At 49.9% G+C, this 25,475-nt stretch overlaps 1 long non-coding RNA gene and 1 pseudogene across 3 annotated transcripts; one reads left to right on the top strand and one right to left on the bottom strand.

Annotated features, from left to right (window-relative positions):
* Positions 1-1,101: 1,101 nt before the first annotated feature.
* Positions 1,102-22,265, bottom strand: Gm34372. 3 transcript variants are annotated; one of them, XR_003954033.1, is made up of 3 exons: positions 21,768-22,265; positions 13,670-13,836; positions 1,102-1,523 (listed from the first exon to the last, which is right to left on the bottom strand). It is a non-coding gene; the product is annotated as a predicted gene, 34372 (long non-coding RNA). The 3 variants fall into 3 exon arrangements; XR_374274.4 differs by lacking the exon at positions 1,102-1,523 and adding an exon at positions 9,970-10,352; XR_866152.3 differs by lacking the exons at positions 1,102-1,523; positions 21,768-22,265 and adding exons at positions 9,970-10,352; positions 14,875-15,580.
* Gm13414 (predicted gene 13414) lies at positions 10,970-12,476 on the top strand (annotated as a pseudogene).
* Positions 22,266-25,475: the final 3,210 nt, after the last annotated feature.

Genomic DNA, 25,475 nt, shown 5'->3' with positions numbered 1-25,475 from the left:
TCAAACCACCACACTCCAGTCAGTGATGGCCCTGCCTCAGAGGGCCATGGGTACCATCAGGTCCTAGGAGTCTGCCACATCTGTGATTTCTGCACTAATAGAGTCGACCAACTTCAGTTGAAAGTATTTTGGAAAAAAGTCATGTCAGTTATAGGCATACATTTTTTCCAACCTACTTTAATAAACGTTCAACCTCTCCTTTGCCGCCACCCACCAGAGGTCGAGGGAGAGAAAAGTTATGAGGATATGAGGGAAGTGGACCTGTTTAGCAATCGTTCTTTAGGGGTGAGCTCCATCTTCAGTGGTTCAGTCCCGTAGCAAACACCAAATACAACTCAGCAGCTGCAGACCTGTCCTCTAGGCAGGCAGACACCAGGGACGAACCAGCAGCCATAGTTCAATCCTGAAGAAACTGCAAGGCTCACCAACCCGCCAGAGGTGAGGCCACTAAGATGGCAAGCTGCCGCAGCAACTTCACAAGCAATTCTTTGGCGAGTTTCTCTCTGGCATCACCACTAGTGGAGATCAACAACACTATGTAAGGCAGACCAATACATGTGTGTCATTAGCGAAGAATAGCGAGGCAGAGAAAAACCAAACCAATGCTCAGTGCTCGTCTCCCACAGTCTGTGGGATCACATTTCTACTCCTTCATAATGGACCTTTCACATGCTTGCTATATCAAAACATCCTTTCATCTCTGTTTGCTTCAGGAAAACTTTTTTTCCCGTGTCTGCTTTAGCTAGACATCCTTTCACCTGTGTGCCCCAGTAAAACATCATTTGACATAAGTGACTTTCCAAACAAACCAGAAGTTTCCACTTGAGACAGTTGTGAATCTTGACTGATTTTTTTTTTTTTTTTTTTTTTTTTTGGACAGAGTCACTTCTTCCCACCATCTTCTAAATAACACAGGCTAGCAGCTGCTCAGACCTGTGTGGAGCAAGCAATCTGGAGACAGCTTGGGGCTGTGGGGGTACTCCCTGTAGACACTATACTCTCACGTATGAGGGACCTGAGCAGCAGTGGATTCTGGAGTTTGCACAGGTTCTAGAACCCCTGAGAGATGGCTGTATCCTCTGGCTTAATCCCACTAAATACTTAGCAACATTCCTCTAGTAGTCAGACCTAGATGTCATGTCACCAGGTGGGAACATTTCTCCTTACAGGAATGGGAAAACACCATCTTACTTGAGGGTCCCTAAGAATAACAGTGACTAGGGACATTCCCACCTTTGCCCTTTGACACCTGACCATGGGAGCCCAGCCCAGCCTGCATTTCAGGTACTGTGCTCTGTGACCAGTGATATACCTGAGGCTTCTAAATGCCAGTTATACCCACCTACAAAACCTGCTGCTCCAGAGTGGTGGAGAGTCTGGGTGGACAGGTGGTTTCCACAGGTCCTGTGATAGTAACTCTGCAGAGTGTTTTCTCTGGGCCTGGGCAGGGCTGTGCACATCTCTACGGCAGATGACAAGCTCCTTGAACTTGGATGGATGGAGCTTCGGCAGAGGCATTTTGGCTGGGGAAGCAAATCTATATTAAAATAAATGTTCTGGAGACTGGGGGTGATGGCTCAGTTGATCCTCAGCAACCATGCCATACATACATACATACATACATACATACATACATACATACATACATACACACACACACACATACACACACACACCTACACACACACACATATACATACATACATACATACATACATACATACATACATACATACATACATCAGCATGTATAATCCCTCTACTGGGGAAGTAGAGATTGGAGGAACCCTGGAATTTGCTGGCAGCCCCAGCTCACAGTGAGAGACCCTGTCTCAAAAAAGGGGGAAAGGGGATGGTTCAGGAACAACACCTGACATGTTGGCCCACCCCTCTCCCAGGGATTAATGTTGTTCTTGCAGGACCCTGGGTGGTTCCCACAAAAGGATTATAGAAAGAGAAAGCCTGTCTGGCTTCCTTATGAAGTCTCTCTTACAAGCACTCCCACCATGGTGTAGCCAGGTTCAGAGCAGATGCTGTCCCTACACTCTTGGACCTTTAGCACTATGAGCTGACTAAACACCCTTTGTTTATCAAGTATCCAGTCTCAGGTGTTTTATTACAACAGTAAACTAAGACGGAATTGCTCCGAACTCTCCATCCCACAGTCCTGAGCTGTGTCAGGGAGCCCACAGGTCCCTGTGAATGGGATCCAGGGAGGCTTTCCTCCTAAGCCACCACCCCTGACATTTCATTCGTCAGGAAAGGGGTCTATGTCCCTTCTCTTGAGTCTGGATGTTTTGCTGTTGCTTTGACTGGAACACTGGAACAAAAGAGAATCTGTGTGACAACTCAACAAGCTGTGTGACTAAACGCAGTGTGTTTGCATCTCAGGGAACACAGAGCCAACATAAGCACAGTCAGTCATAAAAGGGAGAGGAGCACCACCCAAGGGAGAGGAGCACCACCCAAGGGAGAGGAGCACCACCCACTGCAGGGAAAGCATAGACACTCGCCCCAGAGCTGTGCTTTGCAGCTTCAGTGGAAGGTGAGGGGTTTATGAGGGCAGATTTAAGTATTCAATAGGGCAAGCATGTGGGGAGGGTACGTTCCTGCGCATGCCTGCTTTAGAGGTACATTAGACCAGGACTTGGGTCTCCAAGGTGCCTGCCTGCCTTGCTCCCTCACTGAAGCAAGAACCACCCTCGGTGTTGGCTGGTGCTGCTCCACCCCGGGCACTCAGGGCAGTGGCCAAGATGGAAGGTATGTGAGAGAGGCTTCCTGGGTCTCTACCCCACCCACAACCAGGACATAATCGAAGCAGGCAGAGACTGGAGAGAGAGAGTGTCCTTGAGCTCTGCAAATGTGACTTGAGAAACCTGTGGTGGCTTTTGAACTGCAGAATTCATCCAAAAGTCCCCGTTCAGACTGGACTACAGGGGTATCTCAAGAAGCTTCTAGAATTAGCTCAACTCTGAGCCACCATCCAGCTGTCCTTGAAACAAGTGACTGATGTTCTCTTAAACACAGGGTCACGTTGCTAAGTGGTCTTGGGCCGGGGATAGAGATCTTACAGTGACTTGAGAAAAAATATGGTAGTGTCTTTCATCATGGGGATCTAACGCCCCTTTCATCCGAAGGTCTCTGGGGCTGAGCTGCTTAGCGTGGGAACTGGGGTAAGGCTCGCAATGATCCCGATGACACAGCCTCAGTTCTGGAACCTGCTTTCCACTCTGGAGTTTTTCTGTTTGTACACATCAGGAGCTTATTAGGTTGCCCACTTATTTGGGGCTCACCATGATCAAATGATTCATTCATTAATCCTGCCCTCTTACCCTTTCCTACCCTCAAACAGAAGAGACTCAGGGTGTGGGTCAGTGGATTTTAAAGGGTTAGTTCAGTCCTTTGTGATGGTTCGTATATGCTCGGCCCAGAAAATGAAACTATTAGAAGGTGTGACCTTGTTGGAGTAGGTGTGTCATTGTGGGTGTGTGGGCTTTAAGACCCTCATCCCAGCTGCCTGGAAGCCAGTCTGCTAGCAGCCTTCAGATGAAGATGTAGAACTCTCAGCTCTGCCTGCACCATGCCTGCCTGGATGCTGCCATGTTTCTGCCTTCATGATAATAAACTGAACCTCTGAACCTGTAAGCCAGACCTAATTAAATGTTGTCCTCATAAGAGTTGTCTTGGTCATGGTGTCTGTTCACATCAGTAGAACCCTAAGACAGCCCTGCAACCAGTTCTGACCTCTCTAAATTTAGGCTCTAGTTTTTAAGCATTGATTTGTTTCTGTATGGGTCTGTGGTGCAGTGGTCAGGGGGAAACCTGCAGGAGGCAGTTCTCTCCTTCCACCATGCGGGTTCTAGGGATCGAACTCGGGTCGTTGGACTTAGAGGCAAGCACCTTTACCCATGAGGCCACCTCAGCAGCTCTTTGGTTTTGTTTTGAAATGGCGTCTTGCTGTGCACTCAGACTAGCCTGGAGCTCAGCACCCTCCTGCCTCAGCTTCCAGATGCTAAAATTATAGGCATGCACCTCCATGTCTGACCTATAATTTTTGATGTTCCTACACAACCCCAAGGAGACCCCAAGCTCTCAGTCTCTGGGTCCAGGATCCAATAATTCAACCAAGGAAGTCCTTAGAGCCATCCTGGCTGTTTGAGCTCCTACAGAGGGTCCAGCGTCCACTTAGTGTGCCCACCTGTGTTGATGAGTTACTCCAGATCCAATGCTCTATTCTTTCAGTGTGACATGAAAGGTTAACTCCCAAGTACCTGCCCTGATGACTTATGTTGGCACATGTGCTGGTTAGATTTTTGTCAACTAGACACAAGCTAGAATCATCTGAGAAGAGGGAATCGCAATTGAGAAAAATAAATGCTTTCCTCAGATTGGGCTGTAGTAGGCGAGTCTATCTGACCTTGTCTCGAGTAGTGACTGATGTGGGGTGGTCCAGCCCTGAGCTGAATACAAGTGAATATGAGCAAGCCATGGAGAGCAAGCTAGTAAGCAGCACTCCACCGTGGCCTCTGCTTCAGCTCCTGCCTCCAGGCTCCTGCCTTAGGGTCCTGTCCTGACTTCCTTCAACAATGGAATTTGACAGAGACACATAAGCCAAGCAAACCCTCTCCTCCTTGTGTTGTGTTAGTTTGGTCAGGGTGTTTATCACAGTCCACCTTGGCCTTCTCTGGTGAAGATTATGCCTTGTGGGCCACCCTGTCTCTGAGCCCTGAGGCTTAACAGGTCTAGTTGATGATCTCGAGGCATCAAGAGGTCCGGGCAGATGTTGGGAAAGATCCCTGTGGACACACCAGGCTGCCGCATGGGGGAGAGGCTCTTTCAGGAAGTTTGCCCTTGTTGAGTATTATGGGATACTGAGCCTGGCCAGTCCAGGAGTGGAGGAAAGGCAGAGAGGACTCTGGACTCAGACAAGACCCATCTACTGGGCAGCCGAGAAGATAGACACGATGGTTAGCCCTGGAGACGGGCTGGTGACATTCATAAGAGGACAGAGGCTGCTTATGTGGCAACCTTGAGGTGAGTCCTGGCAGTAAGTCCACCATCCAGACAGGGGGCCAAGGCACGGGATGCTGCTGGTGAGGACAGAATTCTCATCTACCGTTTTCTGCTTTCCTGGGTCCAAGAAAGCTGGTGCCATGTGGAGGCATGAGAGGAGTCGACCAGGAACACCGTTCGCTCTAGATGACCTTCAGTGAGCTGGTGGCACTTGCGCAGGACCTGCTCAACACTCATAGGGCTGATTACCCTAACTTCTCTCCTGTGCCCCTGCCAGGCCTAGATGCCATGTTTCAGTCGAGGGCTTTCTAAAGCAAGCCCTGCCCTCCCAGGGCAGAGGAGCATGGTGCTCATGAGGAGCCATTGGCCTGGGCCAAGTCCCTGCCCCACCCCTTCCTGAGAATGAGATTTTGGGCAAGCATCTCAACTCAGTCACAGGTCTCCTGGCTCTAACGTGGGGAAAGCGGCCACACAGAGCTCACAAGATAGCTTCGAATATAAAATGTCTGTTAAAACTGTGGAATAAGGCTAGGGAGATGGCTCAGCTATCAGAGTGCCTGCTGTCTACGCATGAGGACCTGAATTCAGAGCCCAGCATGTGCGTAAACCCAGATCCCGAGTCTCTAACTCCTGTGCCGGGGAGCAGGCACAGGTGGGTTCTTTGAGCTCACTGGCCAGCCAGCTTAGCCAACTTTGTCTCAAAGCTCAACACTCATAGGGGCTAGAGATGGGGGCTAGAGAGACTAAGAGCAGAGGCTGCTCTTCCAGAGGATCTTGATTCAACTCAACTTCTAGCACCCACATGGAAAGTTCATAACTGCCTGTAACCCTATTTCCCGGAGGGCGGGGGCGTCCAACACCCTCTTCGGCCTCCTGTACACAAGGCATGTATATGGGTGAACAGACATCTATGCAGACAAACATCCGTGCACATAGAATAATTTTTAATGGGCAAAATTCAGGGTCACATCACCCCTCCCTGCCACATCTGCAGCCTTGGCCAGCAGCGGGGTGCACCTGATGGGCACACTCAGAAAATGGCACAATTATCACCATTTCCTGAGTGCCTTGCTGTGTCATGTATAAAACAGCCGGAGGCAGGGGTGGGGGGGATGATGCAGTGACTAAGGACACTGGCTGCTCTTCCAGAGGACCCAGGGCTGTTTCCCTGCTCCTACATGCTGGTTATTGCCTGCTCATAATTCCAGCTCTAGGAACTACGAATGTCCTCCTCCAACCTCTGCAGACATCACACGAACTTGGTGCACATACAGAGGTATGGACAAAACACTTTTGCATATAAAATAAAATCTATTTTTTTTTCAAACCACAAAAAGTTGGAAATTTCAGACAGGGTAGCACACACCTTTGATCCCAGCACTTGGGATGTAGAAGTAGGATGTAGACCTCTGTGAGGTCTAGTCTAGCCTGGTTTACATAATGAGAGCTTGTCTCAAACAAACAAACAAACAAACAAACAAACAACACCCCATGCAGATGGTGAAAATTGGAGAGGTTAAATAAGTTAGATTTGGGCACACGGAGGCACAGCCCAGGCAGGAATGAATCCTGTGTAGATGGAATCATCTGAAATCAATGTTTGACCATTAAAAAAGCTTAAAGCATTGATTTACCGCAGTGCACATGGGGACATCAACGATAACTTTCAATAGTCAATTCTCTCCTTCCTCTGTGGGTCCCAGGGATCAAACTCAGGTTGTCAGGCTTTGCACAGAGAGCTCCCTGACTGGGGGAACTGCACTGCCAGCCCCATTTAAACATTCTAGATTTACAAGTGGCAAGTTGGTGGTTTCAGATGCTCAGTCCAAAATGTTACACTGTATCAGAGTGGGCTGAGCTGTGGTAACAAGTAGACCCAAACACATCAGGGAGGAAACGTGTCAGCAGTGAGTCATGAAAGGGCTGGAGAGACAGCTCGGGATGAATGGTGCCCTTGTACAACCATCTGTAACTCCAGATGTTAATCCACCTTAGCTCCAGATGTTAATTTACCTGTAACTCCAGGTATCTAATGTCCCCCTGCCCCCCGTGTGTGTGCAAATGCAAACATGACAAAACAAAACAAAGCAAACACACACACACACACACACACACAAATCCTTGTGCCTGGAGAAATGGCTCAGCAGCTAAGAGCATTTGCTGTTCTTCCAGAGGACTTGAGTTTGCTTCCTAGCACCCATATTGGGTGCCTCCTGACCACTTGTAACTTTAGCACCAGGGAAGCCAACATCCTCTTTGTGCCTATTCAGATGCCTAAACTCATGTGGCATTCACTCTCACACACATACACATAATTAAACATAAATAAAAAGATCCTTTAAGAAGTAAGACGGTTTCTATAGTAACATTCCTGCATATGGATGAGAGAATGAAACACTCTTCTGGTATAGTTTGAATATTTAATGTTTCCCATCAGCTAATGAGTTGAATGTTGGGTCTCCAACCAGTGGCATTGTTCTGAGAGGCTCTGCGCTTTGGGATGAGGCCTACCTGGAGGAAGTAGGTGACTGGAGGCCTGTCTTTGGAGGCCATATTTTACCCCTGGGCTCTTTTTGTCTCTCGGCTTCCTGTGCTCTTGAGTGAGAGGCCCCCATAGTGTTGAGAATTTGATTATTTAGTCCCCAGTTGTTGTTGGTGTTTGGGGAGGTTCCAAAGGTGTGGTCCTGCTGTGGAAGAATGTCACTGCAAGCAGGCTTTAAAAGTTTAAAGAGTCGATGCCACTACCTGCTTTCAGCAAGGCATGGTGACACACACCTTTAATCCCAGCACTTGGGAGGCAGAGGCAGGTGGATCTCTGAGTCTGAGGTTAGCCTAGCATACTTAGAGAGTTTAGGACGGTCAGAGCTACACAGAGAAACCCTGTTTCAGAACAAACAAACAAACAAAAGATGTGAGCTCTTAGCTTCTGGTTCCTGTCACCATGCCTGCTGTCTGCTGCCATGCTGCCTGACCATGGACTCTAACTCTCTGCAACCGTGAGGCAGAATAAACTCTTTCTTATCTAAGTTTCTTAGCCGTGGCATTTTTATAACAGCAGTTGAGTTTCTATCAGGTAGGTATTTTGGTCACATCCATGCAAACGTAACATGCATGGGCTCTCTCTCCCATGAGGTGACTCAGGCAGGGATCCAGCTGCGGTAGATTTTGTCTTCATGTATCTCACTGTGTCCCGGCTGATGTTTCTGCCAGTCCTTATTTGCCTATCCTTTGTCCAATGCTGCGGCTACAGCTATGGCTGGCGCCGGCATCTCATGGGGTGTCTTCTCTTCCTTCCCAGCATGTGCTTGGGGTGAGGCTGAGGGTACAATTCAGTGACCTGAAGCTGTCAGTGCACCACCGGGGCCCCTCTGGCTTACATGGTGACACCCAGTCCCAGGTGCCACCACTTTGCTGGACAGTTCTCTTTGGCTGCATGGCCTCCTCTCACTGTGTGCCCTGTAGAGAATAAGTTTAGGAAGATGGAGCCCCACTCATCCAGTGAGGCTCTCAGCCAAACTGGCAGTACAGCATTCACCCTGTAGGTGAGCCAGCCCCGAGGTCTCAAGCTCCAGCTGTCCCTAGGGTGCCCAGTGACTGTGGCAGACTGTCCTCATTCTCTTATCATGACAGGCTGTTGACTTTCCTCTCCTCTTGAACCTGATGGATCTTTATAGCTGCGACTTCTGAGGGACTCAGAACACAACATCGATGTCCCTTGGTTCTTTCTCTCAGTCTCTTCTCCCTTTCTCTTCCTCTCCCTGACTCTCTCCATGCTTGTCTTTGGGACTCAGGAGCCTAGGTTACCACAACCTTGAGGATCCCAGGTTACCACACATGGGGATTTCAGTTGATAGCTTCATCCAGGCTAAGGGACAGTCAGCACCAACTGTTGTGCACAGTCAGTCTTTAGATGCCAGCACCCACCCCTAACTTCCCATCAGAGACTCCAGAGGCTATGATTCGTCAGCCACACAAGCCATGAGAGCAGCTGAGGTGACTAGTCTTCTGTCAGCTTGACGCCAACTAGAGTCATCTGAAAGGAGAGAACCTCAGCTGAGAAAATGACTCAATGAGATTTGGCTCTAAGGCACTTTCTTATTTAGTGATTGAAACCAAGGGTCTGGCCCATTGTGGGTGGAGCCATCCCTGGGCTGGTGGTCCTGGGTTCTATAAGAAAGCAGGCTGAACAGGCCATGATGAGCAAGCCAGTAAGCAGAGCTCCTTCATGGCCTCTGCACCAGCTCCTGCCTCTGGGTGCCTGCCCTGTTTGAGTTCCTGTCTGACTTCCTTCAATGATGAACAGTGATGTGGAAATGGAAGTCCAATAAACTCTTTCCTCCCCGACTTGCTTTACTGTCATGGTGTTTCATCGCAGCAATAAAAACCCTAACTAAGACAGCTGACAAAGAAGTGTTGTTTCAAGATTATTAATTTGGGGGCTGTTTGTTAGACAGCAGCTAAGTATGCAACAACCGTGGGCATGCCATGTGTGTATATACACATATACACATGTGACATGTATGTCCATGTGAATACGAGAGGCCAGAACACATCCTCGCTGTCTGATGCTCGCAGGTACCATACAGCATTTTAAAAGAGATTTGTTTATTTTATGTGTATGAGTGTTTGCTTGCATGTATATCTGTGCACCATGCACATGCCTGGTACCTGCAGAGGCCAGAGAGGGCATTCAGTTTCTTGGAACTGCAGTTGCAGATGGTTGTGAGCCACCAAGTGGGTGCTGGGAACTGAACCCAGGTCCTCTGCAAGAGTAGCCAGTGCTCTTAACTGCTAACCCATCTCTCCAGTTCCACCATCCAACCTTTAAAAAAAATGCTGTATTCCACATTTATTTATTGTGTGCATTATGAATACATCACATAGCATAGTGCATATGTGGAGATCAGAGGACAACTTTTGGAAGTTAGTTCTACCATGTGGGTTCCCAGGGTTTGAACTCAAGTCACCAGGCTTGGTTGCAAGTGCATGTGTCTGCTGAGCCATCTTGTTGGCCTGTTGGTGTCTTGAGATAAGGTCTATTACTGGCATCTGGGGCTCCCCATTTCTAAGCTGGCTGGCCAGTGAGCTCCAAGGGTCCTCCTCTCTCTGTCTCCCCAGAACTGAGATTACAACTTGCCTGCTTTTTACATGAGTGTTGGTGATCAAAGCGACCTCCTCATGCCTACACAGCAGATACTGAGTGTTTCCCAGCCACACAGTGGGCTTCCTTCTGTCTCATCTGCTCCTGTGTGATCACCACGCCATTCTGCTTCTCCGGAGACCACCTCCTAAGTCAGCCATCTACCTCTGCTTCCGGGGGATCCAACCAAGGCAACACACTACTTAGGAAAGGAAATTTAGAAAAAAAAATTATAAAAGACAAAAATACTGGGGGCTCCTTCTGGAGGAGGTTCCAGGAGTGTCACCATTTACATGTCTTGTTTCATCATAACACTTAAAGCCATTAAATACATTTCCAAAAAGCCTAGGCGAGGCCTCAGAAGACCCAAGACTGGACCTGGGACACGGATCCCAGGGAGAAGGTGAGCCTCTGGCTTCTTGCATCTAGCTAGCAGCTGGTCTGGAGGGTGGCAACCATTTGTGTGGGTGGGTGGGAGCTGTGTGAAGGTCAGAGAATAACTTTCAGGTTTTGTTTCTTTTCTTCCACCATGTGGGTTCGGGAGTCAAACTCAGGTCTTCAGGTTTGCCTGCAAGCACCTTTACTGGGAAGCCCTCTTGCCTGCCCAGCAATGGTATTGATTTTTAAAAAAAATTTTTTAGGGCTGGTGAGATGGCTCAGTGGGTAAGAACACCCGACTGCTCTTCCGAAGGTCCAAAGTTTAAATGGCTCACAACCATCCGTAACGGGATCTGATGCCCTCTTCTGGAGTGTCTGAAGTCAGCTACAGTGTACTTACATATAATAAATAAATAAATCTTTAAAAAAAAATTTTTTAGACGCCGCCGCCGCCACCGCCACCAGCGCAGCTGTGCCACAGCCGCGAGGAGACCAGCCGCCTGACTTCCCTCCTCGCTGGCCGCCGTGTCCTCGGATTTATTCCAACAGTCAGTTAAAACATGGTGGATTACTATGAAGTGCTGGGCGTGCAGAGACATGCCTCACCTGAGGACATTAAAAAGGCGTATCGAAAACAGGCACTTAAATGGCACCCGGACAAAAATCCTGAAAATAAAGAAGAAGCAGAGCGGAAGTTCAAACAAGTAGCTGAGGCATATGAAGTGTTATCGGATGCTAAAAAGCGGGACATCTACGACAAATATGGCAAAGAAGGATTAAATGGTGGTGGAGGAGGAGGTGGAATTCATTTTGACAGTCCATTTGAGTTTGGCTTCACATTTCGGAACCCAGATGATGTCTTCAGGGAATTTTTTGGTGGAAGGGACCCATTTTCATTTGACTTCTTTGAAGACCCATTTGATGACTTTTTTGGAAACCGAAGGGGTCCCCGAGGAAGTAGAAGCCGAGGTGCCGGCTCATTTTTCTCTACCTTCAGTGGATTTCCTTCTTTTGGAAGTGGATTTCCTGCTTTTGATACAGGCTTCACTCCATTTGGGTCACTAGGTCATGGGGGTCTCACTTCATTTTCTTCAACGTCATTTGGCGGCAGTGGAATGGGCAACTTCAAATCAATATCAACTTCAACTAAGATAGTTAATGGCAAAAAAATCACGACAAAGAGGATTGTGGAGAACGGTCAAGAAAGAGTAGAAGTTGAAGAAGATGGGCAGTTAAAGTCCTTGACAATAAAAGGTAAGGAGCACCTGCTACGCTTGGATAACAAGTAGCTCAACGCACGCATTTAACAGAAATGTTAAACCATAACAAGCACCATTTGAGGAATAACAGGAACTTTTTTTTTGAAGATTTGAAACGAACTCGACTTTCTGTATAACTGTACCTAAACTAAAGTATTTATAAAAAAGCTCATTGGAGCCTCCATCTATCAGATTTTTGAGTTTGTTGTTGGGACCACAAAATAGGACCTTATTTTCTATTTCTTTTGTCCTTAAAATTGTTGTAATCTCTGTATGCACTTTGCTTTAAACCAATCGTAATCTGAGGTGAGCCCTGTGACTTTTGAGTAGTGCTAGGATGAGACTGTCTGTAACAACAGCATGGATCTGCTTCCCATTGTGGTGAATTGTGAGTGAGTAGTGTCAGCCTGCTGTGGAGTTAACATTGCCAGATGAATCTACAGAAATACTTCAATTTTATTTTCAGTATTTAGTGATGAAAGCTATTACTGCATCAATGGTAATACATTTCTGGTTTAGTGTACACTAAGGATGTTTTCTAGTTGTGCATGGATGTCGGCAACCTCATCAGTTTGACTATTGTTTAAATATGTAATGTTAAGCTTAGGTTTAAAAAAGCTGGTAATTTGGGTTTTTGTCATTTGCTTAAAAAAAAATGCGAATGTGTTTGGTGCATTCTTTCATGAAAAAAAAAAATTTTTTTTAACTTTTATTTTATCCGTATGGGTATTTTGTCAATATGTATGCATGTGTATCACATGCATGCGAGGTCCCGTGGAAGTTAGATGAGAGTGTTGGATCCCCTAGAGCTGTACAGACAGTTGTGAGTTGCTGTGTGTGTGCTGAGACTTGAACCCACATCCTCTGGAAGAGCAGCCGGTGTGAGCCATCTCTCCAGTTCCCTGGGAACAGCATTTTTTGTTTGTTTGTTTTAAATAATAATGTAATGACTGTGGTATGAAATGTCACTTTTTTGAGTGCACAGTCCAGGGGCTGTCAGTGCTTAGGACAGTCACCACATCTCTGTCAGCTCAGCTGAAATTCTCTCCCCACTAAATATTCGTCCTGGGGCCTTTGAGATGGCTCAGTGGGCAAAGGCACTAGCCACCAAGTCTGACGACCTGAGTTCGATTCCTGGGACACACATGGTAAGATGAGAAGGAGAAGGACTTAGTGGTCCTCTGACCTCCACACAGGCCATGGCCATGTGTGCACCCAATCTCATACATACATGCATGCATAAATGTATATAATGCAAATATAAATATTCATTTCCCAGGCACCGTCTGCCAGGTCACCCTTCTCCTGTCCACAACTTCACACTTGAATCTCACACACATGGACCAAAAATGACAGTTTTATCCTTGTGTGTCTGGCTTACTTAATGTGTCTCTTTCCCAAATGACCCGAGGGCTACTCTGTGCCACTGCTCCCAGGACACACATGGCTCCATCCTCCTGTGTCCAGTGGATGTGGCTGGCCCAGACACTTTGTTCCAGCACGGCTCCTGGCTTCTCTCCTTCCCTGGGCCGAGCAGAATCGCTGGGCGAGGTTAATCAACATTCAGTCATGTTTCCAAGTTTAAATGGCGCATTTGTTTAATTATGTGTAAGCAGCAATACATTGTGGCTATTATCTAAATCACTATTTTATTTCCTGGATGTGGTTTTATAATGCGGGGGTTCCGCTCCAGCCTTGCATCATTAACAGAGAAGAGTTAATGAATATAAGAGCAGAAAGGCTAATTACACTTTAATTTACAATCATGGTCTCATTTTGGGACCACATGAAATCTGTTTTGAAAACATTAAAAAAAAAAAAATCCTCCTCTTGCCCTGGTAAGAGAAGGGACCCCGGCCAGGAGCCGGGTTCTGCCTACCGTGTCATGGCTGAGCGGCTGTGGCTGGCACTGATCCTCTCCCTGGAGCCTCCGTCCAGCATCCTGTATGCTGCCATTGGGTCGTCAGTGTCTGCTCTGGCTGCGGCTGGGAAGCCTCTCTGGACTCTGCCCGGTCAGCATCCTCTGCACGGCGTTGCCGATGAAAGCTGCTGGGAAGACCACAGCTTTGTTTGTTTGTTTGTTTTGTTTTGTTTTTCTGTGTAGCCCTGGCTGCCCTGGAACTTGCTGTGTAGACCAGGCTGGCCTCAAACAAGTGTTCTTGACTGCTGAACCAGCTCTCCAGCCCCACTTTTGGTTTTGAGACAGGGTGTCTACCTGGCCCAGAGTTTGCTGATGGGAGGCTGGCTGGCCAGCGAGCATTGGGGTTTCGCTCACCTCTGTCTCCCTAGTGGCAGGAGTGTAAGGACACACCACCACACCTGGCTGTTTAACCAGGAGTTTGGGGGTCTAAACTAGGGTCCTTGGGCTTGTGTGACAGGCATTTTGCCTGCTGAACCCTCTCTCCAGCCAATCATTCATTCTACCCCACCCGACTCCCGTTCTGGGGACTGGAGGCTTTGCACACAGTATTGTTTCAGGCAGAGAGGATGGCAGAGTTCATTTCAGTTCTTTCAAGTTTTGGGGTGTTTTGAAAAATCATACAATAAAGTTGGGGAGAAAAAAACTCTCCTGGCTAGGGATGAAGCTCGTGGTAGAGCTGGCCTTGGACTCCAGGTCCCCCTGCCTCAGTGTCCCAAGCGTGTCCACCATGCATACCATTTAATCTCCTATGTGTGAGACAGAAATGCCTTAGGTCCCTTAGCTAAATCTACCAGCCTTTGTGTGATTCCACAGCGTGAACTGTTGGAGCCTGGAATAAAAATGAATCTGATAATTAATCAATTGGAAATAAATACATGCATAAAAAGATAAAATAAAGTCCCTTTTGGTTCTGTGTGAAGTGGGGCAACTGTGGGAAGTGAATAATGGTCGGTGTCAACTGTCACGTGGCCTCTGGGCATGGCAAAGGGGGGGGTCTTGGTTACCTGAGGTAGAGAGACCCGCCCACTGAGGGTGGTGGCTGAGGTAGAGAGACCCGCCCACTGTGGTGGTGGTGGCTGAGGTAGAGAGGCCCGCCCATTGGGGGGTTGAGTTAGAGAGACCCGCCCACTGGGGGAGTGGCTGAGGCAGAGAGACCCGCCCACCTGGGGTGGCGCGCCTTTCCCGGGCTGGCCTCCTGGGCTGAGTGGAGAGAGAAGCTGAGGGGTGACATGCAGCTGTCACTCTGTTCCTGACTGTGGACGTATAAGGGCAGCTGCTTCAGTCTCCTGGGTCCTGCCTTCCTACTCTGCCCTGATGGACCACACCCCTGAACTGTTAAGAGCATTTTGTCGTTGCCGCCCGAAGAGAAACTGAGATGGCATTATCAGCCATGCTTGCCTGCAGCTTGCTCCTGAAACCCTAAATCCAGGCTCTCCTTCAGCCATTTAAGGAGATCTCACAACCACTGCCCTTCGTTGTCCAGGGAGGCAGGAAACAGAACTTGGCTCAGACCGGGAGGCAGCTGCATTCAACTCTGGGACCCGCTTCTTCCGGAAGCGAACGAGGCGCAGGGGCTTGCTGCCCCAGAGGTTTCTGTTAGCAGTAAGAGCAGGGCCTGGGAAGATGGCTCAGTGGGAACTGCTTGCCCTGCAGGTGAGGAGTTGAGTTCAGTACTCGGAGCTCACATGGAAAACAATTCTGAGCGCTGGAGAGGTGGTTCAGTGGTTAAAGCGCCGGCTGCTCCTGTGCAGGATCTGGGTTTGACCCCAGCGTCTGTGTCAGTTAGCTCACAACTGTCTGTAAGTCCAGAGGCGTCTGACATCCTCTCCTGACTTCCAGTGGTACCAGACCTGCACGTGATACACATACATAAAACAGAAGCGGGGCTGGAGAGATGGCTCACAGTTGAGCACTGACTGCCCTTCCAGAGGTTCTCAATTCAATTCCCACAACCATCTGTAATGGGACCCGATGCCCTCTTCTGGTGTGTCTGAAGACAGGTACAGTGTACTCATATACATAAAATAAATAAATCAATCTAAAAAACAAAACAAAACCAAAAAATAAAAAACCCAAAGCCAAACTAGAACTACCAGAAACAGAACTACCAGAAACTACCAGAAAACAGAACCCAAGCCAATCAACCAGTCAAAGATAGCTGGGCATAGCCACGCCTATAATCCCAGACCTGGAGACACAGTGGCAGCTCAGTGGCCAACCAGCCAAGCCTATTAGAAAAAAAAAAAAAAACAAAAACAAAAACAAAAAAAAAACAAAAAAAAACAACAACAACAAAAAAAAAAACGGCCAATGTTTCCTTATAATTCAAACCTAACAGATTCTTCACACTTCCCAGGTTTTCTGAAGTTCTGTCCAGCCCACGAATCCCTGGGTTAAGGAGCTAGCTCACGGGAGCCCGGCTGACGTGATCCCACCCCTTGGTCTGGACTGATTGGATCAGAACAGGAACCGCCTTACCCAGGTGCTTGGAAAAGAGGGCGTGATGCAGAGGACGCTGGGACCCGCATCTTTTCCTACCCGAGGCGCAACCCGGGCGCTCCTTTAATACTCCACAACGTTTTATTAAGTCTTGCTTTTCTTGGTAAGCCTGGCTTGAGTTGACTTCTGTCATCAGAAAACAGTTCTTATTCCGTATCATTTTATTAGCATAAAGGAAGAGAATAGGAACCAGGGCCATCTCCTGGCTGGGCCGTCACCGGAAGCTGAGCAATCCCTGGGCCACATCGACGCCCTCAGATCCTTGCTGTTCTCTGGCCAGCTTGCTCTGAGGTTGAGTGTGTAGGACCCTTGAATGGCCACCAGGAGGCCCTAGGGGACAGACAGGGAAGATGGGGAACGAACCTGTTGTGTGTGTGGATGGGTGGGGTCAGGCTCTGACACTGGCTGTATCTGGCAGCTGTGGTCCCACCTAGATGACCCTCCCAAATTCCAACTTCTTCCCGCCTGAGGGGAAAGTGGGTTCCTGCTATCACTCTGAGGTCTTGGCCTGTCCTGCATGCTTTTGCTCTTTGAAAACCTCACAGGCAACACTAAGGCCACCCTGCTTTCCCTCTGCCCACTCAGAACCGTGAGGTGAGCTAGCTTCATCTAGTCGGTCTGCAGTGTGTGTGCACTTCCTAGCTCAGGGTCATCCTTTGTTTTGTTTTGTTTTGTTTTGTTTTGTTTTGTTTTGTTTTGTTTTGTTTTGTTCTGTTTTGAGACAGGGTTTCTCTGTGTAGTCTTGACTGTCCTGGAACTCACTTTGTAGACCAGGCTGGCCTCGAACTCAGAAATCCGCCTGCCTGTGCCTCCCAAGTGCTGGGATCAAAGGCGTGCCACCACACCCGGCGCTCAGGGTCATCCTTAGGCCAGCCTGGGCTAGGTGAGACTCTGCCTCAAAAATTGTAACCAACTAAATATCTATGTCAATAGGCCTGGAGCTGCAACTGATGGGGAGGTAGAAGGGGGTCCCAGCACACAGGGGGTCCCAGATCCAATAAATATGTAGTGAGAAGATACCATTTCCCAGGTAAACTGAAAACACCCCTCTCAAGGTCCCCACTGTGTGCAGGGGGTGCTCACAGGACCTATGTTTTTTGTCACTAGACTTGGCTGTCTTTTTCCTTCTTCCTCCCTCCCCATCTTCCCCTCCTCCCAAGAGCCAGACCCAGGCCCTCTGCAAGAACAGCAAGTGCTCTTAACTGCTGAGCCATCTCTCTAGTCCTACCCTCCCCATCTCCTACCCTCCCTCTCTCCTTCCTGTCCATGCCTCCCTCCTCCTCCCTCCATGCTGTCTGGTGCCTGCACATGAGCGTATCTAGTCCCTAGTTCTAGTTCCCACAGTGTCGGCCCTGGGCTTTGTGATCTTCATCCCTTCAGGGTTCCAAGTCTTTTTTTTTTTTCTTTAAAGAATTGTTTGTTTGTTTAATGTATATGAGTACGCTGTAGCAGTACAGATGGTTGTGAGCCTTCATGTGGTTGTTGGAAACTGAATTTTAGGACCTCTGCTCGCCTCCAGTCAACCCTGCTCTCTCTGGCCCAAAGATTTATTTATTTTTTTATTATTTTTTATTTTGGGGGGGTTCTTTTTGTTGTTGTTGTTTTGTTTTGTTTTGTTTTGTTTTTTCGAGACAGGGTTTCTCTGTGTAGCCCTGGCTGTCCTGAAACTCACTTTGTAGACCAGGCTGGCCTCGAACTCAGAAATCCACCTGCCTCTGCCTCTCGAGTGCTGGGATTAAAGGCATGCACCACCACACCCGGCCAAAGATTTATTTATTATTATACATAAATACACTGTAGCTGTCATCAGATGTGCTAGAAGAGGGCATCAGATCTCCTTATGGGTGGTTGTGAGCCACCATGTGGCTGCTGGGATTTGAACTCAGGACCTTCGGAAGAGCAGTCAATGCTCTTACCCGCTGAGCCATCTCGCCAGCCCCCAGGGTTCCAATTCTTGCTCACTTACTTCCTCATGGCTTTTCTTGCTTTGAGAACACATTTGTCTAAACTGCCCCCACTCCCACCTCCATCTCTGAGTCTCTTACCCTAGGCAAGCCTTGAAGTTATGATGATAAGGATGGCCTGGGACTCCTGACCCTACCTCTACCTCGTGAGTGCTGGGATCGCCGGCATGGTCTACACTTTGGCTGCTGGGTTCCAAGAATGTAGTTGGCTCCAGGTATAAACTAAGGAAATCAAGTAGTCATGTTCCCGTGAGCATGTCCCTCCTGCCTCAGTGACAGGAGGGGAATATGACTTCTGTCAGCTGGGCAGTACTGGGCAAGTGACCTCTGATCACCAGCTTCAGTTTTCTTTCTGTGAAATGGGACAGTTGTAGCTTGGGCTCTGCCAGAGGCCCAAAAATGAGGGTGAAGCTCACTCAGCGCTGAAAATGTTAGCAGCTACAAAGGAAGTGTGTCTGGAGCCAGAGTTCTCAGCAGGATGTCAGCTGTCCCTATCCCTGGGAGATATGTCTTCTTTTACAGGTACCCAAGGACAGTTAGTCCTCCCTGCCTGCAGGTGGCGCTGCTAACACTTTGTTCCACTGCCTCCAACATCTGGTTAGACTGGTTGGTTCCTGACTGAGGTGCTGCTTCTTGCTCTCTGAGCCCACTCACTGCCCATCTGACCTGCTCTGCATATCCAGAGCAGGGTCCCATCTAGCTTGGGGAGTTGTGCCCAGGCTGTAGTTTGGCACCAGAGGAACTAAGGTACAAACCTTGCCCTAATGGTACAGAGCTGTATCAATCTGTGCAGGTTACTTAACCTCTGAGACTGAGGCTCAGTTGTGGCCGGGAATACAATGCCAAGGAGGAGACACCAGCTGAGGGGGCTCAGCGGTGACAAAGTCCCAGGCAATGGAGCAGGAAAGGCAAAGAGAACCAGATAAGAGTGGATGCCCTTAGGGGTGTCATCACTCCTCTGTTAATGGTCACTGGGCCTGAGAGCCACCGCAGTGCAGAGCATAGGGTGGTGGGTGAGTGCCTGGCTTTCTCTGGGCTTGGCCTTCCAAGCAGGGATTCCGTGTGCTATGGTCCCTCCCCAAGCCCTGCCCAAGAGACAGGCAAGCAGCCACCACAGTTCCACCCAGCAGGAATTAGGACCTTGAAATGTCACCTGGTCTCTCTATCATATCACTGGTTGCCTCAGTTTTTCCTAGCGCACCCTGCTATAGCATTGGGCAAGGACTCACAGGATAAAGTGGCTGCCATGCTGCCAGCCCCTCTGACATGGTCCAAACTGAGGGAGACCTCTTCGTCCTTTTGGAAGTTCCCTCACTACAGTATTTGGGGGTGGGGAGCACCCCGCCCTTCCTCGCTCCCCTCAACCACCCCCCATCTGCCCCCCACTCCTGCTGGCTCAATCCCTCCTGGGAAGTTGTGCACTACACAATCCTAGGAGTTCTGTTTTGGTCATAGGCACTGTACATTTTCTAAACATGAGTTTCTACAAAATGGGTGTTAAGATATTTTCATAATCCGCACAGAGATGACACAGTATCCAGAGTCTTTCTGTCTTCAGGACAACTGATCTCTGGTGAGCTGTTTATGCAGGAAGCCAGGCTCCCACAATTCCCCGTAACCCTGGGGTTAGAGTCATTTGCCCTCCCACCCAACCCTTCTCTGGCCCTTTCCTCCCCTTGCCTGGTTGTGACCTTTGGAACTGCACTGGGCTAAGATCCTACCCACTCCAGGCCTTCATTAGCTCTGTCCCAGGAGAAGGGTCACATGTGTGTGATGAGATCCCATGAAGCTGATGTAGGGACAGTAAGCTCAGCTGGAACCCGGGACGTGGGTAGGAGCACCAAGGGAAGTCCAGAGCAGGGAGGACTTGTCCTGGATCCTGCCACAAGGTTAGGAGGCAACTGCTCCCTGTTGCTTGGTAGAGTAGAGCCAAGGGCACAGGTGATCCTGGTCTTTTGGGACAAGGAAATGGAGACTCCCAGGCCACGTCCGGGAGGTGGGGTCATTTTCATCCTGGTCTACTGGGCACAGGTGTCCCACGCGTAGGGAATGATTGTTCCGGCAGCAGTGGGGGGAGTGACCCAGGCTGGACGTGTGCTGTTGGGGTGCCTGGACTAGAGAGAATGTACCTCCTCCCTGCTCCGGGGCCTCCAGTTCGTCGCCTCATCCCGGCCCCTTCATCGGCCTGAGATTTATTCCTGAGCCATGGAGCCTGGAAGTAATTTGCTGACAAAGCTGGGTCCCGGCAGGTGCTTTAATTGGTTCTGTGGGAGCAGATCTGGGAGCTTCTATTTAGAAGGAAATAGAAATTATGGTAGTGCCACCGTCCTTTCTCTGTGGCAGGGACTGCACAGTGTGTGTGTGTGGGGGGGGGGGGATTGTGCAGCGTGGGGGAAGGGTGGCGGCTCTTCCATGTCAACCTAGTGTGGAAGCAGGGCCTCGGATTAGGGGTGGGGGTCATAACCCTGGCCGAGGTTGGCCAGAGAAGGTAAGGCCTAAAGCCTGGCCCCAGTGAGAGGCCTTGGAGCAGGGGAGCCTTCCCCAGCCTTATAGTCCTCAGAGTGACATTCAGGGTGACCTCTCATGACCACCCCAGAATGTCACCGTCACATTTGCTCCCCTATTTTCCTCAGGAGTGGTTAGTTAGCTCTACAGTGTGCTAACCAAGTAGGGTCACTCTCATTTGACATGCTTAGGTCTTTTGGAGGTGACACAGCAGGGCCTGGACTTGAACCATGGCCTGCCTAGTGCTCAGATCTACACTCTTCACTCTCAAGTTGCACATGACATTGGCTAAGCTCCTGTTTCCCACAAGCCCACACTTTCTGGTGAGATTTTTCCCTTGGGCAAACTCCTAAATTCAAAGCCTACTGCTATCATCTCTCCGTGAATTCCAGGGAAGCCTTTCAGCAGTGATCTCTCCTCTGAACTCCCCAAAGTCCTGGTTGAACCAAGGTCGTAACATCGAGCTCTGGGTTTGCCCCTTGCTGTATTGCTGTGCCCCTTACCATACTCCACGAGCTAATGCTTATTTCCCGTGGTGAGGATCCCTTGGGCCTAGACTCTAGTGTGTAGACTTATGTGTAGCCTAGACTCTGGGCTACCACTTGGAGGCTCTAAACCATGAGAATGACCCTCTTTTGGGGGCGGAGTTGCAGCCAGAGCTTACTTGTCATGGCGGGAGTACGGGTGTCATGTCACATGGTCTCCTCAGAGCCCAGTGTAGACTGGTCTTCAGGTACTCAGCATGGGTCATGGGTCATGAGGACTGAGAGGCCTGGCCTAGCTCAGGTGCTGCTCAATTCAGGGCTGTCCAGTTCTGCCCTCCCATGCCTCCTGACCAAGAGTGTTCACCCTTGGGAGCCATGTTACTTCTGGGTGCAGCAGGGACAGACAGATGGGAGAACACGAGGAAACTGAACCCTGTCAGAACAAAGCCCCCCCCCCCCCCCCCCCGGGACTGATGTTTCTGGAGCTTTTTCTGATATGCTTTTTGAGAAATTCTGGGGTGGGGCTAAATGTGGGGTACAGTTGCAGGAAGAGGAGGGTTTGGTAGGAGTTGGAAGAGGAAGACAGAACCTGGGTGGTGGTACCTGGAATCCACATGTCAGAAGTTGTATCGAGCCGGCCTGGCAGAAAGCTTGCGAGTTAGTCTGGGCCGTAGGTGGCGCCACAGGGCTGCAATTGTGCCTCCCTCGCGGTTCGGTCCTGGCTGTTCCTCGCCCGCATGGCCATCCCTGTCATCTGAGTCCGCCAACACCGCGAGTCAGTTTGGGGCACTAAGGGTTGCGTTCAGGTCTGCCAGAGCCAGCCCCAGGCGGGCACTGGATGTAGGGGAGAACCCTGGAGCTGACTCCTTTTCCCTGCAACTGCCACTCCAGGGCCTTGGTGTTAAAGGCGGACCACACTAGCGTTGGGGCGGTGTGCCGGAGTCGGGGTCCCCACCCGCGTGGCGAGCCCCGGTACCCTGGGTGCATATGTCCCACACGCGTGAGCGTGGGTGCTGGGGACGTGCGTGGGACGCAGGGCCACCGCCCCGTGCTTCCTTTGTTCCCGCGCCGAGCTGCAGGCTGTGGCTTCACTGCCTCCCCCCTGTGCCCCGCCCTGCTGTTGTCTGTAAGGGCAAAGGTCTCAGCCCCTGCGAGTAATGTGTCCATGTGTATATGTGTGTGTGTGTGTGTGTGTGTGTGTGTGTGTGTGTGTGTGTGTGTGAGAGAGAGAGAGAGAGAGAGAGAGAGAGAGAGAGAGAGAGAGAGGTGGGGAGGGGGAGCGAGGTTAGAAGTGACTGTCACAAGCCCAAGAGGGCCTATGAGGTCACCCCAGTTCAAGGGCTCTAAAGTCCACAGACCTCATCTGCTAAGGGGACCAGTGGGAGCCTCCAGGTGGGGGCTCACTAGGATAATTAAGCCAAGTCATACAGAGGGTGCAGTCCCCAAGAGCAAGGGTCGCCCACTTAGGCACTGGGGCAAGATTAAGAGCAGGCAGGGGCTGGGTGCAGGAGGCTTGTGATGGCAGATCCTCTGGCCACCAAAGCTGGAGCCACTGGTGACATGAGGTGCCTGTGTCCCCTCCTTCTGCCCAAGCACTCTCCCATACCTGTTTCTCAGTTTGTCCATGGTGCCCCTAGTCTCTTTCCACACCTAAGCAGCTTTTAAATCCAGACCCCATGCTCAGAACCCACCCAGGACTCGCTGGAACCCAGCTGGGCCTCAGCTCCCAGCAGCGGCTTGTCCTACACTGGCTGAGCAAGGTTATTCTGGGACCCCTGACCCTGCCTGAGGCAGAGTGGGTAGGGGCACAGACCAGATTCTGTACCGGGTTTCTTGACTTTTTTTTTTTCCCTTCTTTTAAAAAAAGACACTGAAGCTGTCTTCAGACACAGCAGAAGAGTGTACTGGGAAGAAGTGGGTTTCTGATCCCATTACAGATGGTTGTGAGCCACCATGTGGTTGCTTGGGAATTGAACTCAGGACCCCCTGGAAGAGCAGTCAGTGCTCTTAACCACTGAGTCATCCCTCCAGCCTCAGTTTCTTGACTTTGAAGGAGGCCCCTGAATATCACATATTTTGAGGCTCAGGACAGAGAGAGTGGGGGTCCCAATCCTTTGCTGGGTCTAGTACTTAGAAAGGGCCAGCTTGTGTGAGCTGACATTTCAAGGTCCTCCCCATTTTCAGGGCCTATTCAGCATTTAGTCCTGTCCCCAGGAACCCCATTGCCACCCCACAGGCAGCACCAAGTCCTGGGAGGACTGGACCCTCCGTGGAGTGGCTGTCATCACAGCTTGGGGCCGCTGTATCTGCAGCTACATCCGGGAAATTCAGACCCAGATGCGGGAAGATGGAGGACCCATGGCCCTGACCTAAAGCTCTGAGAGTGTGGCCGTGGGAGGGTGACGTACACAATTGTAGTTGACCTGGTCACTCTTGTCTTGCTATAGATGACAAAGAAAGAGTAAATCCAAGCGGGGTGAGATCTGGCCTGGGCTGGTGGCGCAGGGAGGGGCAGGACCCTGGCAAGGAAGGTGGCTCAGGCCAGGGCTGAAGAGGGGTCCTTGCTCCCCATGGTCATTCCAGGTTTCTGGCCTTTGCTGTCCAGCTGACAAAATTCTCATGATTAGGGGAGCGGCCTAATCCCATTTGCTGGGAGCCTGGTCTTGGTCCTGCTGGGTGTACTGGATCCGAATGTACTGGATCTAGCTCCATTCTCTGGGTCTTTTAAGTTGAGCTCCTTGGGAGCAACTGTAACCACCAGCCTGGCTGGGGGCCGAAGCTGGGAGACCTGAGAGGGTTTGATGGGAGGGGCTGGGGACCCATGTTTCCCTCCCTTTATCAATAGCCATTTTATTTATTTATTTATTTATTTATTTATTTATTTATTTATTTATTTATTTATTGAGACAGGGTTTCTCTGTATAGCCCTGGCTGTCCTAGAACTCACTCTGTAGACCAGGCTGGCCTTGAACTCAGAAATCTGCCTGCCTCTGCCTCCTGAGTGCTAGGATTAAAGGTGTGCGCCACCATGCCTGGCTCAATAGCCATTTATTGAGCACCTACTGTTTGCCCTGGGCCATACTGAGTGGGACAAACTCTGTGTTCTCACTTCCTACAGGGCTTTGTCTGTGAGCATTGGACACTAAGTATGTATGTATCTATTATTGCTGTGCATGTGTTGTATGTAGGTAGTATATGTGCACATGTGTGTGAATGTGGAAGCCAGAGGAGGACATCAACTGTCCCACTCTATTACTCTTCACCTCACTGAACCCCGAGTTAGACAAGCAGTCAGTAATCCTTGGTGATCTTCCTGTCTCTATCGCTCATGGCTCTGTGGTTACTGACATGTGTGTAGCCATGCATAGCTTTTACATGGGTGCTGAGGATTTGAACTTGGGTCTGTTTTCTTGCACAGCAAGCCATCTTACCCACTGAGCCCTCTGGACAGCCCCTAATTATGTACTATTTAATTTCAAGGACAAGAGATGGCAGGTCTTGGTATCCACTGGGGATGTGGGCAGCAGAGGTCCCACAAACACGTGGATATCAGTTCACACTCTCAAGTGGGAAGGGTGGGGAAGGAAGGGGCAGGCAGGTTGTGGGGCCACAGCTCCAAGAGGGATGAATAGAAGGGAAGGCAGGTGAAGCCTTTTAGGGACAAGGGAAGAGAGCCACAGTCCAGGGGACTCTGGATTTTGCCCTAAGTCTGTAGGAGGTGGAAGGCCTATGGCCCTGGGGGTGTAGCCATGTCTGAGCCAACTCAGGGAGGTAGGTTCTTGATGTCCTGGGAAGGCCAAGGTTCCTGAGAAGCCAGGGGGAGGCCGGGCTTGGGGAGGAGCAGCTATATGCATGGGCAGGGAGGAGACAGAACATGGAGGTCATTGGTAGGGGTCAAGGCCCAGGACAGCAGATTGTCACCAGGCCTGCGGCTGCGCTGGCCCTGGGCTTGGTCTATCCTAGGCCTTTATGTTCAGCCCTGGGGAAACACTTGGGCCTGATGGTATGTTTTCCGGAGGGAACGGATGGTCAGAATGAAGGGAGGCGGCTGGCGGGGGTGGGGAGTGGTTTTCCCGGAATCCTAGATCAAGCCTTAATAATTTGTTTCAGAATTAATGTGCGTTCACGCCATCTTTGCTGTTCCAGCTCATTGAAGATTAAATAAAAATGTGATTCCCCTCCCCCCAGATGGAGGGAGAGAGACCAGGTCTAATCTTTCCAGCTGGGCCAGCTGGGAAACTACCACTCCATGGGGAATAAATCTCTGGGGGAGGGGACTCTTGACTCTCTGGCTTTCAATCCAACGGGGCA

The sequence above is a fragment of the Mus musculus genome, chromosome 2, assembly GCF_000001635.26.
Source record: "Mus musculus strain C57BL/6J chromosome 2, GRCm38.p6 C57BL/6J".
In the NCBI taxonomy this organism is placed as follows: Eukaryota; Metazoa; Chordata; class Mammalia; order Rodentia; family Muridae; genus Mus; species Mus musculus.
This window is presented reverse-complemented; position numbering and strand designations above follow the sequence as displayed.